General features: G+C 46.7%; 6 non-coding genes and 1 pseudogene across 6 annotated transcripts; 6 read left to right on the forward strand and 1 right to left on the reverse strand.

Annotated features, from left to right (window-relative positions):
- Positions 1-166: 166 nt before the first annotated feature.
- LOC134982327 (U1 spliceosomal RNA) lies at positions 167-322 on the reverse strand. The gene has a single exon (XR_010191034.1). It is a non-coding gene; the product is annotated as a U1 spliceosomal RNA (small nuclear RNA).
- Positions 323-2,683: 2,361 nt separating this feature from the next.
- On the forward strand, positions 2,684-2,848 carry LOC134982726 (U1 spliceosomal RNA). Its single transcript, XR_010191397.1, has one exon. It is a non-coding gene; the product is annotated as a U1 spliceosomal RNA (small nuclear RNA).
- Positions 2,849-3,000: 152 nt separating this feature from the next.
- On the forward strand, positions 3,001-3,135 carry LOC134982974 (U1 spliceosomal RNA; annotated as a pseudogene).
- A 701-nt stretch (positions 3,136-3,836) lies between these two features.
- On the forward strand, positions 3,837-4,000 carry LOC134982730 (U1 spliceosomal RNA). The gene has a single exon (XR_010191401.1). It is a non-coding gene; the product is annotated as a U1 spliceosomal RNA (small nuclear RNA).
- Positions 4,001-4,152: 152 nt separating this feature from the next.
- Positions 4,153-4,315, forward strand: LOC134982928 (U1 spliceosomal RNA). The gene has a single exon (XR_010191555.1). It is a non-coding gene; the product is annotated as a U1 spliceosomal RNA (small nuclear RNA).
- A 671-nt stretch (positions 4,316-4,986) lies between these two features.
- Positions 4,987-5,150, forward strand: LOC134982640 (U1 spliceosomal RNA). The gene has a single exon (XR_010191317.1). It is a non-coding gene; the product is annotated as a U1 spliceosomal RNA (small nuclear RNA).
- A 975-nt stretch (positions 5,151-6,125) lies between these two features.
- Positions 6,126-6,289, forward strand: LOC134982508 (U1 spliceosomal RNA). The gene has a single exon (XR_010191198.1). It is a non-coding gene; the product is annotated as a U1 spliceosomal RNA (small nuclear RNA).
- The last annotated feature ends 10,179 nt before the right edge of the window (positions 6,290-16,468 follow it).

Consider the following 16,468-nt stretch of genomic DNA (forward strand, 5'->3'; position numbering starts at 1 on the left):
GCCCTGCAGCACTACCTGTAGTTTGCATTGTGCATTGGAAGGCACAAAGTAAGCAGACGGGAGGAGAAGTCAGGATAGTGCACAAGGGTATAGAAGGTAGGGGCTCAAGAAAAAAGAAGTGGAAACAGACAGCAAACTAGGCTGGAGAGAGACCTGAGACAAAGAGATCTGAATTATACGAGAGCCGACCAGAGGAAACACAAATTATGCAGTCAAGTGTCCCACATTTGGGGAAATCGTAGGAGCAGCACACCCAGAGTGCAATGGGTGAGCTTTGCCCTGGGAGAAGCACCGTCCTGATTATAGTATCTCACCTGGGTGTGCTGCCCCTGCGATTTCCCCAAATGTGGGAAACTTGACTGCATAATTTGTGTTTCCCCTGGTCGGCTCTCATATAATTCAGATCTCTTTGTCTCAGGTCTCTCTCCAGCCTAGTTTGCTGTCTGTTTCCACTTCTTTTTTCTTGAGCCCCTCCCTTCTATACCCTTGTGGACTATCCTGACTTCTCCTCCTGTCTGCTTACTTTGTGCCTTCCAATGCACAATGCAAACTACAGGTAGTGCTGCAGGGCCCACACCCTTTTACTTGCCTTACAGAGCAGCTCTGGAGCTGTTACAGTGCCAAGCTGCTGCAAGAAATCAGCTTGAATGCTTCAGGGGCTGGGGCATGGCCAACATGAGCCCCACACCGAAGGAGGGTGGGGGTGTTTAATGCGAACTAAGGGTTATCCAAGCGCCGCAAAAGGCCGCCATGCCCTGCATACCCCTTTTCTCTTTTCATATGCAGATGAGGGTTCCAGCCAACTTTGGCCCACTGCTTGGATGACATCACTGTATGCAAATCCGTCTTCTGCAGACCTTCCCCCAGGAATGCTTGTACTAGTTGTTGCATTTGGTTTGTCGTTTGGGGGTGCTTCAGTATTAGGCAGCCTTCTGCCCTCCCATGTTCATCTGAAAATATGTGTTCTCACTGCAGTTGTTGTCCCCAGATGGGAGTTCCCTTGTGCTGCCTCAGTTGAATCTCCTTTACTCTACAACTTTTAAAACTTAGCAAAAGTGTTTACTAAATAGCTGCTCGGCAAAGTTGCAATGCCGAGACTCCCTGACCAGCTGCCCAGGATGAACCCACCTTTCTAGTAGAATGGGTCTTCACCTAATTCAGTAACGGCAATCCTGCCGTGGAATGAGCATGCTGAATCTTACCACAGATCCAGCGCATAATGGTCTACATGGAAGCAGGACACCCAATCCTGTTGGGAGCATACAGGACAAACAGAGCCTCTGTTTTCCTAATCTGAACCGTTCTGGTGACATAAATTTTCAAAGTTCTGACCACAGCCAGAGACTTTGACTCAACGAAGGTGTCAGTGGCCAAAGGCACCATGTGGAAAGATGAACCACCTTCGGCAGAAATTGTTGACGTGTCCTCAATTCTGCTCTATCTTCATGAAAGATCAAATAAAGGCTCTTGTGATACTGCATGGTTTGTACTGTTTTCCATGTGCTCCCAGATCTTTCAAGAAAGAAGCATGGTCAAGAAAGTTATGTTTGAAAAGAAACAACATTTACTGTCATTGTTATAGAATTTGGGAGAAAAAACAAGAAGAAATCTGCACTGTTGACGCACTGGACAGAATGAATGAATCATAAAATATAACCTTTATTAAGTATGTATTAAAATTGGATAAATATTAATATTATTATCCCAAACTGCAGTGAAACATAAAGGTTAAAATCACAGAACTAACATACATGTGCATAAGAAGAATAAAGAGATGTGAAAAAAAGGTTTAAAAAGCGTGTCCGTGTGTGATTATTTTTGAAGGCACAACCCTGGCGGGGTTGTTTATATAGATATATATGTTGCTAATAATCACTTTCTAGCGTAATGTTATTAAATAGCTGTTAGTATCTATGTCGTCAGGTACCACTGGGTCGTATCCTATATACTCCTGTGGGAAACTTGACTGCATAATTTGTGTTTCCCCTGGTCGGCTCTCGTATAATTCAGATCTCTTTGTCTCAGGTCTCTCTCCAGCCTAGTTTGCTGTCTGTTTCCACTTCTCTTTTCTTGAGCCGCTGCCTTCTATGCCCTTGTGCACTCTCCTGACTTCTCCTGTCTGCTTACTTTGTGCCTTCCAACGCACAATGCAAACTACAGGTAGTGCTGCAGGGCCCACACCCTTTTACTTGCCTTACAGAGCAGCTCTGGAGCTGTTACAGTGCCCAGCTGCAGCAAGAAATCAGCTTGAATGCTTCAGGGGCTGGGGCATAGCCAACATGAGCCCCACACCGACGGAGGGTGGAGGTGTTTAATGCGAACTAGGGGTCAGCCAAGCGCCGCAAAAGGCCGCTATGCCCTGCATGCCCCTTTTCTCTTTTCATATGCAGACGAGGGTTGAAGCCAACTTTGACCCACTGCTTGGATGACATCACCATATGCAAATCCATCTGCGGCAGGCCTTCCCCCAGGAATGCTTGCACTAGTTGTTGCATTTGGTTTGTTGTTTGGGGGTGCTTCAGTATTAGGCAGCCTTCTGCCCTCCCATGTTCATCTGAAAATATGTGTTCTCCCTGCAGTTGTTGTCCCCAGATGAGAGTTCCCTTGTGCTGCCTCAGTTGAATCTCCTTTACTTGACAGAGATGTGCCTGAGCAGCGGCCCTCACCAGCCCTATCCCAAATCATACTTATTTTGCATAGGAGATACCATGGTCATGAAGATTGTTCTCCCAGGGTTAGGTTCATTCATTGCGTTCTGGGTATGCTGACCTCTGTGATTTCCCCAAATGTGGGAAACTCGACTGCATTATTTGTGGTAGTGGGGGACTGGTGTTTGTGCTTTCCTCTGGTCTGCTCTGGTAAAAGTCAGATTTCTTTGTCTCAGATCTTCCTCTAGCCTTGTTCTTCTTTCAAGAGTTCCATTGTGCTGCCTCAGTTGGATCTCCTTCACTTGACAGGGGGGTGCCCGAGCAGCGACCCTCCCCAGCTCTAGCCCAACTCCTACTTACCTGCCAGGTGAGATACTATGATCATGAAGTTGCTTCTCCCAGGGCAAGGCTCACCCATTGCACTCTGGGTGTGCTGCCCCTGCGATTTCCCCAAATGTGGGAAACTTGACTGCATAATTTGTGTTTCCCCTAGTCGGCTCTCATATAATTCAGATCTCTTTGTCTCAGGTCTCTCTCCAGCCTAGTTTGCTGTCTGTTTCCACTTCTTTTTTCTTGAGCCCCTCCCTTCTACACCCTTGTGCACTATCCTGACTTCTCCTCCTGTCTGCTTACTTTGTGCCTTCCGATGCACAATGCAAACTACAGGTAGTGCTGCAGGGCCCACACCCTTTTACTTGCCTTACAGAGCAGCTCTGGAGCTGTTACAGTGCCAAGCTGCTGCAAGAAATCAGCTTGAATGCTTCAGGGGCTGGGGCATGGCCAACATGAGCCCCACACCGAAGGAGGGTGGGGGTGTTTAATGCGAACTAAGGGTCATTCAAGCGCCGCAAAAGGCCGCCATGCCCTGCATACCCCTTTTCTCTTTTCATATGCAGATGAGGGTTCCAGCCAACTTTGGCCCACTGCTTGGATGACATCACTGTATGCAAATCCGTCTTCTGCAGACCTTCCCCCAGGAATGCTTGTACTAGTTGTTGCATTTGGTTTGTTGTTTGGGGTGCTTCAGTATTAGGCAGCCTTCTGCCCTCCCATGTTCATCTGAAAATATGTGTTCTCCCGGCAGTTGTTGTCCCCAGATGAGAGTTCCCTTGTGCTGCCTCAGTTGAATCTCCTTTACTTGACAGAGATGTGCCTGAGCAGCGGCCCTCCCCAGCCCTATCCCAAATCATACTTATTTTGCATAGGAGATACCATTGTCATGAAGATTGTTCTCCCAGGGTAACGTTCATTCATTGCATTCTGGGTATGCTGACCCCTGTGATTTCCCCAAATGTGGGAAACTTGACTGCTTTATTTGTGGTAGTGGGGGACTGTGTTTGTGCTTTCCTCTGGTCAGCTCTGGTTAAAGTCAGATTTCTTTGTCTCAGATCTTCCTCTAGCCTTGTTCTTTTTTTGAGAGTTTCCTTGTGCTGCCTCAGTTTGATCTCCTTCACTTGACAGGGGGGTACCCGAGCAGCGACCCTCCCCAGCTCTAGCCCAACTCCTACATACCTGCCAGGTGAGATACTATGATCATGAAGGTGCTTCTCCCAGGGCAAGGCTCACCCATTGCACTCTGGGTGTGCTGCTCCTGCGATTTCCCCAAATGTGGGAAACTTGACTGCATAATTTGTGTTTCCCCTGGTCGGCTCTCGTATAATTCAGATCTCTTTGTCTCAGGTCTCTCTCCAGCCTAGTTTGCTGTCTGTTTCCACTTCTCTTTTCTTGAGCCGCTGCCTTCTATGCCCTTGTGCACTCTCCTGACTTCTCCTGTCTGCTTACTTTGTGCCTTCCAACGCACAATGCAAACTACAGGTAGTGCTGCAGGGCCCACACCCTTTTACTTGCCTTTCAGAGCAGCTCTGGAGCTGTTACAGTGCCCAGCTGCTGCAAGAAATCAGCTTGAATGCTTCAGGGGCTGGGGCATAGCCAACATGAGCCCCACACCGACGGAGGGTGGAGGTGTTTAATGCAAACTAAGGGTCATCCAAGCGCCGCAAAAGGCCGCCATGCCCTGCATACCCCTTTTCTCTTTTCATATGCAGATGAGGGTTCCAGCCAACTTTGGCCCACTGCTTGGATGACATCACCGTATGCAAATCCGTCTTCTGCAGACCTTTTCCCAGGAATGCTTGTACTAGTTGTTGCATTTGGTTTGTTGTTTGGGGGTGCTTCAGTATTAGGCAGCCTTCTGCTCTCCCATGTTCATCTGAAAATATGTGTTCTCCCTGCAGTTGTTGTCCCCAGATGAGAGTTCCCTTGTGCTGCCTCAGTTGAATCTCCTTTACTTGACAGAGATGTGCCTGAGCAGCGGCCCTCCCCAGCCCTATCCCAAATCATACTTATTTTGCATAGAAGATACCATTGTCATGAAGATTGTTCTCCCAGGGTGAGGTTCATTCATTGCATTCTGGGTATGCTGACCCCTGTGATTTCCCCAAATGTGGGAAACTCGACTGCATTATTTGTGGTAGTGGGGGACTGTGTTTGTGCTTTCCTCTGGTCAGCTCTGGTAAAAGTCAGATTTCTTAGTCTCAGATCTACCTCTAGCCTTGTTCTTTTTTTGAGAGTTTCCTTGTGCTGCCTCAGTTGGATCTCCTTCACTTGACAGGGGGGTGCCCGAACAGCGACCCTCCCCAGCTCTAGCCCAACTCCTACTTACCTGCCAGGTGAGATACTATGATCAGGAAGGTGCTTCTCCCAGGGCAATGCACTCTGGGTGTGCTGCTCCTACGTGTTCCCCAAATGTGGGACACTTGATTACATAATTTGTGTTTCCTCTGGTCGGCTCTCGTATAATTCAGATCTCTTTGTCTCAGGTCTCTCTCCAGCCTAGTTTGCTGTCTGTTTCCACTTCTCTTTTCTTGAGCCGCTCCCTTCTATGCCCTTGTGCACTATCCTGACTTCTCCCGTCTGCTTTCTTTGTGCCTTCCAACGCACAATGCAAACTACAGGTAGTGCTGCAGGGCCCACACCCTTTTACTTGCTTTACAGAGCAGCTCTGGAGCTGTTACAGTGCCCAGCTGCTGCAAGAAATCAGCTTGAATGCTTCAGGGGCTGGGGCATAGCCAACATGAGCCCCACACCGAAGGAAGGTGGAGGTGTTTAATGCGAACTAGGGGTCATCCAAGCGCCGCAAAAGGCCGCCATGCCCTGCACACCCCTTTTTTATTTTCATATGCAGACGAGGGTTGAAGCCAACTTTGACCCACTGCTTGGATGACATCACCATATGCAAATCCATCTGCTGCAGGCCTTCCCCCAGGAATGCTTGCACTAGTAGTTGCATTTGGTTTGTTGTTTGGGGGTGCTTCAGTATTAGGCAGCCTTCTGCCCTCCCATGTTCATCTGAAAATATGTGTTCTCCCTGCAGTTGTTGTCCCCAGATGAGAGTTCCCTTGTGTTGCCTCAGTTGAATCTCCTTTACTTGACAGAGATGTGCCTGAGCAGCGGCCCTCCCCAGCCCTATCCCAAATCATACTTATTTTGCATAGGCGATACCATGGTCATGAAGATTGTTCTCCCAGGGTGAGGTTCATTCATTGCACTCTGGGTATGCTGACCCCTGTGATTTCCCCAAATGTGGGAAACTCGACTGCATTATTTGTGGTAGTGGGGGACTGTGTTTGTGCTTTCCTCTGTTCAGCTCTGGTAAAAGTCAGATTTCTTTGTCTCAGATCTTCCTCTAGCCTTGTTCTTCTTTCGAGAGTTCCCTTGTGCTGCCTCAGTTGAATCTCCTTCACTTGACAGGGGGTGCCCGAGTAGCAATCCTCCACAGCTCTAGCCCAACTCCTACTTACCTGCCAGGTGAGATACTATGATCTTCACTGTTAGGGCAATCAGGATGTGGAATTCCCTGCCAGGGAAGGTGGTAATGGCGGACTCTGTAATTGGATTTAAAAAAGGAATGGATACATTTCTGAATGAAAAAGCTATCCAAGGTTATAATACTTAAAATATCAACATGGTTAATCCGGGGGTAACATGAGTTATAGTAGCTAACTAGTCATAAAACATTATTCAGCAAGTATGTAGAATCATCACAACTTAAAACAGGTTGAACACGATGGGCAATTTGCCTCTATTCAACCTCAAAAACTATGTTACTATATGTTACTATATTACTATGTTACTGTAGTATACAGAACACCACAATGTAATGAGCAGTGATAGTGAGCACTGATGAGGATACTAGAACTGACACTGAGCAGCAAGATGCAGCACTGGACTATTAGTAATGTACTGTAGTATGCTGAGCACCACAATGCAGCACAAGACAATGAGCAGTGATACTGAGCACTGATGAGGATACTACTGAGAACTGACACTGAGCAGGAGAGACACACTACTAGTATTACTGAGCAGCAATAAGTAACCACTGATACTGAGCACTGATATTGAGATTTCCACTGAGAGAACATAGCCACGTCCTCTCCGCTCTCTCTTCAATGCACGAGTAAAAATGGCGGCAACGCGCAGCTCTTTATATGGAATCCGAATCTCGCGAGAATCCGACAGCGGGATGATGACATTTTCCCTTGTTCAGGTTTTCCGAGTCAGGCGGGAACAACCGAGCCTGCCTCGGACCAGTGTAAACCACGTGGAGTTCGTCGGGAATTCGGTTCTCGGAGAACCGAACCCGCTCCTCTCTACCTTATACCCATCAATTTTTTTATTTTCAATCTAAGCCCCTGCAGTTTTCTGTAAGCATCTGCTTCGCTATGATGATCAACAAGTCACAAGGGCAAACACTCAGGGCTTGAGGCGTAGATCTTAGGACCAGCTGCTACAAGCATGGCAGAGGTGTCACTATCACTGGTGACACCCAGAGAGGTGGCGAGGGAGATTGTAATGCAGTGCGCGCAGATAAGCAGTGCAATGGTAAAAAGGAGGCATGGTTTCATAGGTAGGGGCGTGGCCTGGTGGCCTGAATCTACATTTTGTTGCTCCGGGTGTCCCGGGGGTTGGGGGCTGCACCCGGGGACTAGTGTGTGTGCGGTGCTGGCTCCTGCACAGTGACAGGGCATGGCCACCCAGCATGACGCCTCCATTCTTGACCATGCTGTAATTGCAGTCGCACTGCAGTTCAGCGTGATCATAAAAAATGGTGTAGCCTCCTGCTGGTGCAGACTGTATGTGCGCGCAGGAAGCCGCCACCATTTTTGTGATCACAGCGGCTGAATGTGATGTCATACAGCCGCTGTGACCACGCCCCCTGTGTCTCCTCCGCTGCAGACCCCATTTTGAAGCCTTGCCCCCGCACCGCTCCATCCCTGACTTGGAAATGGAGTGTTGTTGACCCCCCTCTCCCCCCCCCCGCCCCGATTGACAGGCAGAGGCGATCGCATTCTCTGCGGGGTGCCGCAGAAAATGCAGGCACATGCGTATGCTCTTAGCAATTTTTGCAGTTGGATCGCTTATTGTGATTGCAATCCAACCTGAATCAGGCCCTATTACCTATCACAATGCGCTGCGGGCAGTACAAAATTGGGATAATATAGGAGTAAAACTCCCAGACCTGTGCTCCTTAACTGTACCTGGTGGCTAGTGGAGCGGCTGCCCAGTAATCAGTGTCCACGCCAGTGCGCACACGGTCCACCCCCTACGGCCACGATCCCCTTCATCAGCGGCCTCGTGATCCGGAAGGGCGGTGTGTGTGTGACTGACCTTAGGAAGAAACTGGAGCCTCCGCTGCAGTGACCCAGCAACCAGGGCACGGGAGTATACAGCGCCGCTGGGAGTGATGAAGCTGCAGTAAAGATGTCTATTAGACCTAGCCTGCTGCAGCCCTTGTAGATTCTCATAAAACAAGTTCTTCTTTTCTTGTCAAAATTAATAGCTAAGATTAGGCTGCCTGAGGCAGGCCCCTGTTAAGTGGCCTGCTACTGAAGGCACCAACTACAAACTGAGCTCCCTGTTCATGGAAGCGGGGTTATAGAGGAGGATGCGCTGAGCATCTTGGGAACAGTCAAAAGCTTTGAGCCGGTTGGTGCCTCAGATCAAGATCCTACTCTACACCCCAATGTGAATCCTTGTGGAGTCCAGTGTACCCCACAGAAGAAATTAATGTGTCACACCCATTGGCAGCAACCTTAGAATAGCTGCTGACGGGCACAATTGAGAAAGGAAGGGGGGGGGATATTTGAATCCAGCACATAGATGCAATTCAAATATGTAATTTGTACCTTCCTATTTTAAAATATAATGGATGAACCTCACCCTGTGAGAACAATCTTCATGATCAAGAGATCTCATATGCAAAATAAGTATGAGTTGGGATAGGGCTGGGGAGGGTGGCTGCTCGGGCAGCCCCTCCCCCGTCAAGTTAAGGAGATTCAACTGAGGACGCACAAGGGAACTCTCGTCTGGGGACAACAACTGCAGGGAGACCACATCTGTTCAGATGAACATGGGAGGGTGGAAGGCTGCCTAATATTGAAGCACCATCAAATATCAAACCATATGCAACAACTAGTACAAGCATTCCAGGGGGAAGGTCTGCAGAAGACGGATTTGCATACGGTGATGTCATCCAAGCAGTGGGCCAAAGTTGGCTGGAACCCTCATCTGCATATGAAAAGAGAAAAGGGGCATGCAGGGCATGGCGGCCTTTTGCGGTGCTTGGATGACCCCTAGTTCGCATTAAACACCCCCACCCTCCTTTGGTGTGGGGCTCATGTTGGCCATGCCCCATCCCCTGAAGCATTCAAGCTGATTTCTTGCAGCAGCTGGGCACTGTAACAGCTCCAGAGCTGTTCTGTAAGGCAAGTAAAAGGGTGTGGGCCCTGCAGCACCACTGTCATGCCTTCAGCATTTGCTTTGTGTAGATCTGATTACTTTTACTACAGAAAGTTGTATTATTGCCCCATCTAGTGGTCAGTCCCATCAATTAATTTGACCCTCATAGCCTCTTGTAGCCAGTCTTGCAATGCATTCTGGGATGAAGAAGCTGGGATCAGCCTTTCTACTTCCCTCATGGTCCCAGACAGTCATGCTTTACATGGGTCCAACTCTCATATAGCATTCGATGGTGAGTTTGTATATTAAATGTCTCATCTCAACCTGTTTAGCCAGTGAGTAATGTTAGCTGCACTGTAGTTTATACTTGCACATGTAATCACATGTTTGCACAGCCTATGTTATATGTACTTGTGTATATCCATTTTGCTTTTCACATGCATATCATAATTGCATATTCTTGTTTCATTAACAGTTTTACCTCATTATCACATATCATCATATCGTATTGTACATCAAATCAACGCATCATATCTGTGATCCCTTTACTGAATAATAAAACACCGTTCTACAAACACCTCTTCTGAACAGATTATTGAAAAGTAAAGGTGGTTATACTGTAGGCTTCAAATTTGCCAGAAAGGGCTTAGTGAGAGGCTGAACAGTAAAACATCGAATGCTACAAGCAGATGGACTCTCTAACACTGACTCCGTCAGTAAATCATTGCCTGTCAGCAGTGGGGACATATACTGACTTACAGAGCCGTTACACTGCCAGCCACAGCTATCTGCATATGACAGCCACACAGTTTCTATACAGTCTACCAACTATGGCAGCTCAGCAATAGGAGTACCGCCATTTGACTACACAGAAACCTGTACAAGTCAGTGCAGCCACGCTTATAAGGCAACACAACAGTCTCTTCACAGTCAAGCAGCTTCATAACAGTTCAAAGATACTGACTCCTCAGAGATCTGCGACCAGTCTGAACAGTTACTTGCAGACAGCATTACAGCAGTCTCTACACAATCAAACATCTCTACCAGATCACCATGTCACAGAAAACGATATCCTCATACAAAACAAGGTCCCAAGTCTCTGGTTCCTCCAAATCCTTGTCTGTCAGTAATGCAGCCATCATGGCACGTGCAAAAGCGGAAGCCGCAAAAGTAAGGGCTAACTTTGCCGAGCAGGAGATGCAATTAAAAATCGAGAGCAAACGCTTAGAAGCAATCGGCGAGAAGCTCGCTGCAGAGAAGGAGGCAGCGGCTGCCATAGCTGAAGCAGAAATCTTGGAGACTGCAGAACTCCCTGATATAAGAAGAACCAATGTACTTGACACAGAGAATGGATCTCAGGATTCACTGCAACGCACATCAGAATACGTACGTCAAGTCTCAAAAAGGAGTAGCAACCCTCCATCTTTACAAGGTACGCATTCAGACCTCATGCAAACAAATCAAGTACACTCTACAGCGCCACCACCAGTGGACAACAGACCACACATTTGCAAGCAAGAGAATCCTAGACACTGTGAACCTATGAGGGACAACTCTTCCCCACCTCAGATGTCTGAATCTGCAAACTCCAAGAAAGACACAGCCTACTTCACACAGAAGCGGTGTGATACCAACCGTCGGGAACCAGACAACACTAACAGGTATGACTACACACCATATACCTACCGTGTTAATGTACCGACATCTCCAAGAGCCAATCAGGACACATTAGACTTTGCTAAATTTCTCACCCGCCGTGAATTAGTCACGATTAGTATTTCAAAGTTCAATGATCGCCCTGAGAACTTCAGAGCCTGGCAGTCCTCTTTTCAAAACGCTATCAGAGGAATAGACCTTTCACATAGTGAAGAGATAGACCTCTTAATTAAATGGCTTGGGAATGAATCTGCAGAACATGCTAGAAGGATAAGAGTGATTAACATTAACCACCCTGAGAATGGACTTAGGATGATCTGGGATAGACTTAATGAGTGCTATGGCTCACCAGAGATAATAGAGAGTGCTCTGTTCAAAAGAATAGACGATTTCCCCAGGTTACCCAACAAAGGCTATCAGAGACTCAGAGAACTAAGTGACTTACTAAAAGAACTTCAAGTAGCTAAATGTGAGGGAGATTTACCAGGACTTGCCTTCCTTGACACAGCCAGAGGCGTTAACCCTATAGTGCAGAAACTACCGTATAATCTGCAGGAACAATGGATCAACCATGGCTCCAAATATAAGCGGCAGAACAAAGTGCAATTTCCACCATTCTCAGTTTTCGTGGACTTTGTACACCAGCAAGCTATGACCAGGAATGATCCTAGTTTTGCCTTTACCTTGACAAATACTGCACCTATGGTACCTAACCCCCGCAAAACATCAGTTGCAGTTCACAAGACTAATGTGCATTATTCAGATTCTTTCCGCAGGTCTACCAGCTTTAATCGCCAAGAGACCACAGACAAAGATCCAGCCAAGCAATGTCCTCTGCATCACAAACCGCATCCTCTCCTGAAATGCAGAACCTTCAGAGAAAAGTCCCTGGAGAACCGCAAAGCCTTCTTAAAGGAGAATAGGATCTGCTACAAGTGCTGTTCCTCCACATCACACCTCGCCAAGGACTGCAAGGTTAGTGCTAACTGCACAGAATGCCACAGCACAGACCACAATACCGCTCTACACCCTGGTCCTCCCCCATGGGCTTTGCAACACAGTTATACCGATACAGAGCATGGCGGGGAGCACAGTGTAGAACAAAAAGACACTGTTGCAGTCACACCAGAAATAACTTCACAATGTACCGAAGTCTGCAAAGATGCCATTAGCGGTAGATCCTGCTCCAAAATATGTTTAGTCAAAGTTTACCCCAAAGGCCATCCAGACAAAGCCGTTAAACTTTATGCAATCCTAGATGACCAAAGTAACAGGTCTCTAGCCAGATCAATCTTCTTTGAGACCTTTAATGTTAAAGGACCCAGCACTCCTTACTCCTTAAGATCCTGCGCAGGGAGTTTTGAGACAACAGGAAGGAGAGCAACTGGCTATCAAATTGAGTCCTTGGATGGGAAGACATGTCTCTCTTTACCAACTATCACAGAGTGTGACGAGATTCCAGACAATAGGAGTGAGATTCCTACACCAGATGTAGCTAAACACCATACACATTTGAAACGCATAGCACATCTGATACCAGAACTGGATCCACATGCCCAAATAAATCTACTCATTGGGAGGGATATCCTACAAGTCCACAAAGCCAGAAGTCAGATTAATGGTCCACATAACGCACCTTACGCTCAAAGACTGGATCTGGGATGGGTAATAATAGGAGAAGTATGTCTTGGAGATGTGCATAAACCAGATTCTGTCAACAGCATGCTTACCTGTACTTTAGAAAATGGACGCCCTTCTCTATTCCAGCCATGTCATAACCATTTCCTCATAAAGGAATTACCACACTGTACCTTCATAGACTCAACTAGTGACAACCATATCTGTGACAACTATCAAGATCATCTGGGACACGCAGTCTTCCAGAGAACAAAGAAGGATGACCAGGTGGCAATGTCCATAGAGGACAAACTATTCTTGGAAATAATGGAGAAAGGACTAGTCAAGGATGATGCCAACAGCTGGGTTGCTCCTCTACCCTTTAGAACACCCAGACAACGCCTTCCTAATGACAGAGAACAAGTACTCAAACGCTTCTCTTCACTTAAACACAACTTTCACAGGAAACCAGAGATGAAAGATAATTTCTTCTCCTTTATGGCTAAAATATTTGAGAATGGTCACGCCGAGATAGCTCCCATTCTTAAAGACACAGAAGAATGCTGGTACCTGCCAATGTTCGGAGTATATCACCCGAAGAAACCAGGTCAGATAAGAGTGGTGTTCAATTCCAGTGCCCAGTTTGAAGGTGTTTCTTTAAATGACGTACTCCTGACAGGACCAGACCTTAACAACAAACTCCTAGGAGTACTCATCCGTTTCCGAAAAGACTCTATTGCCTTCACAGCTGACATTCAACAAATGTTTCATTGCTTTCTTGTGAGAGAAAAAGACAGGAATTTCCTAAGATTCTTCTGGTTCAGAGACAATGACCCCTCAAAAGACATCACGGAGTATCGCATGAAGGTACACATCTTTGGTAACAGCCCTTCACCTGCAGTTGCCATCTATGGACTCAGACGTTCAGCTCAAGAGGGTGAGCTAGAGTATGGTTCTGATGTTAGACAACTTGTAGATAAAGACTTCTACGTGGATGACTGCCTAAAATCTATGCCAACAGCCGAGACAGCAATCAGCCTCCTCAAAAGAGCTCAGGAAATGCTTGCTTGTTCAAACCTGAGGCTTCACAAAATAGCTTCCAACAGCAAAGTAGTGATGGAAGCCTTCCCTTCCCAAGATCATACCAGCGATTTAAGAGACTTGGATTTAGGAACCGATTCCCCACCAGCTCAACGTAGCCTTGGACTCTTGTGGGACTTAAAATCTGACACCTTTACCTTCCAAGTAAACAGCGAAGAAAGACCCTTCACTCGCAGAGGTGTTCTCTCTACTCTAAACAGCTTGTACGACCCCTTAGGATTTGCAGCTCCTGTCACTATCCAAGGTAAAGCTTTGCTCAGAGACCTAACCTGTGAGTCAATTGACTGGGATGCCCCACTGCCTCCCCAGAAAAGAAACTTGTGGCAAGAGTGGAAAGATTCTCTATCTACCTTAACCAACCTCCGCATTACACGTCCATATGCCCCCGTGCCTTCTACAGCAGTACAAAACCAGAGACTATGTGTATTCTCTGATGCCTCAACCCAAGCAATTGCTGCAGTTGCATATCTTAAGACCATGGACATCAAGGGACAATGTCATATTGGATTTGTCATGGGCAAAGCAAAGTTAGCTCCACGTCCAGAACACACAGTGCCCAGACTTGAACTTTGTGCTGCAGTACTAGCTGTAGAATTAGCTGAGCTCATTTCATCTGAGTTACCAATTGGACTCTCTGAAGCAGATTTCTACACAGACAGTAAGGTAGTATTAGGCTACATATGCAACGAGACCAGACGGTTCCATGTTTATGTCAGCAATCGTGTGCTAAGAATCAGAAGATCCACCAATCCAAAACAGTGGCACTATGTATCTACTGCTCACAATCCAGCAGATCACGCTACAAGAGCTGTCCCAGCCAGTATCCTCAAAGACACTACATGGCTCAGAGGACCTGAATTCCTGTACAAGGCAGATTCGAACAATCCTGAAAGTAGCATATTCAAGCTAGTAGACGCAGACTCAGATGTTGAAATTCGTCCACAAATAACTACAATCCATACCGTAACTTCAGATTGTCAACTTCAGCCTCACAGATTCCAAAGATTTTCAACTTGGAAATCACTTGTCAGAGCCATTACCTGCTTAACTCACATAGTCCATTCATTTAAACGCAACGCATCTGTAAGTGTGAATGGATGTAAAGGTTGGCACCACTGTCAAAATGTTTACGCACCAGAAGAAACACAACGATCCAAGAACCTTATCATCCGTGTTGTGCAGCACCAAATCTTTTCCGGAGAGATCGACTGCATTAACAGTGGAAATCCTATTCCCAAAGACAGCACCTTAAAAAAGCTAGACCCTTTTCTTGATGAAAATCATTTATTGAGAGTAGGAGGCCGTCTTCAAGAAGCAAACTTGGAGACAAATGAGAAAAATCCTTTAATCATTCCTGGGAGTCACCACATAGCTTCTTTAATTGTGCAACACTATCACAACGAAGTCAAACACCAAGGACGATTGTTTACCGAAGGAGCTCTACGATCAGCTGGGTTCTGGATTATTGGAGCGAAAAGGTGTGTAAGCAGCACAATCTTCAAATGTATCATTTGCCGTAGACTTCGTGGTACTTCCCAAACTCAGAAGATGGCTAATCTTCCAACAGACAGACTTAGTACAGACCCTCCTTTCTCCAATGTTGGTCTTGATGTATTTGGTCCATGGACTGTCATCACACGACATACTAGAGGTGCGAATGCGAACAGCAAGCGCTGGGCGGTTGTATTCACTTGTATGAGCATCAGAGCTGTTCACATCGAAGTTATAGAATCAATGGACACTTCAAGCTTCATCAATGCCTTTAGACGCTTCATTGCTATCCGTGGCCCAGTAAAACACATCCGGTCCGACAGAGGTACCAACTTCATTGGAGCAGCCAAAGAATTACAAATTAATTCGAACATTGACACTAAAAGCATAGAGAGATATCTCAGTGAGCAAGGTTGTACATGGACCTTCAACCCGCCTCATTCTTCTCATATGGGAGGTGCCTGGGAAAGGATGATCGGCATGATACGCAGAATCCTTGATTCCATATTCTTGCAAGTGGGAACTGCAAGACTTACTCACGAGAGCTTAACAACCTTCATGGCTGAAGTCTCAGCTATTGTCAACGGAAGACCATTGACTTCAGTGTCTAATGACCCAGAAGACCCACTTCTACTTACTCCGGCCACTCTTCTTACACAGAAGACCGGGATTACCTATGCTCCTCCTGGAGAATTCAATACCAAAGACCTGTTCAAACGTCAATGGAGACAAGTTCAAAGCCTTGCAAACACCCTTTGGGACAGATGGAAAAGACAATACCTTTCTACCCTGCAGTCAAGGAGCAAGTGGCAAGTTGCCAAACCCAACTTAAAACCAGGTGACATTGTGCTCGTCAGAGATTGCCAGTCACAACGCAACGAATGGCCTTTAAGTCTTGTCACCAAGACGTTCCCAAGCAAGGATGGGAAGGTTCGTAAGGTTGAGGTCAAGATCTGTAAGCGAGGAGAGACTAAGTTGTTCCTCAGACCAGTGACTGAACTATTCTTATTGTTATCTGTTTAGAGTTTAAAATATGGTACCAGTGATACCAGACGGGGAGTGTCATGCCTTCAGCATTTGCTTTGTGTAGATCTGATTACTTTTACTACAGAAAGTTGTATTATTGCCCCATCTAGTGGTCAGTCCCATCAATTAATTTGACCCTCATAGCCTCTTGTAGCCAGTCTTGCAATGCATTCTGGGATGAAGAAGCTGGG

Source organism: Pseudophryne corroboree (assembly GCF_028390025.1).
Source record: "Pseudophryne corroboree isolate aPseCor3 chromosome 12 unlocalized genomic scaffold, aPseCor3.hap2 SUPER_12_unloc_1, whole genome shotgun sequence".
Lineage (NCBI taxonomy): Eukaryota > Metazoa > Chordata > Amphibia > Anura > Myobatrachidae > Pseudophryne > Pseudophryne corroboree.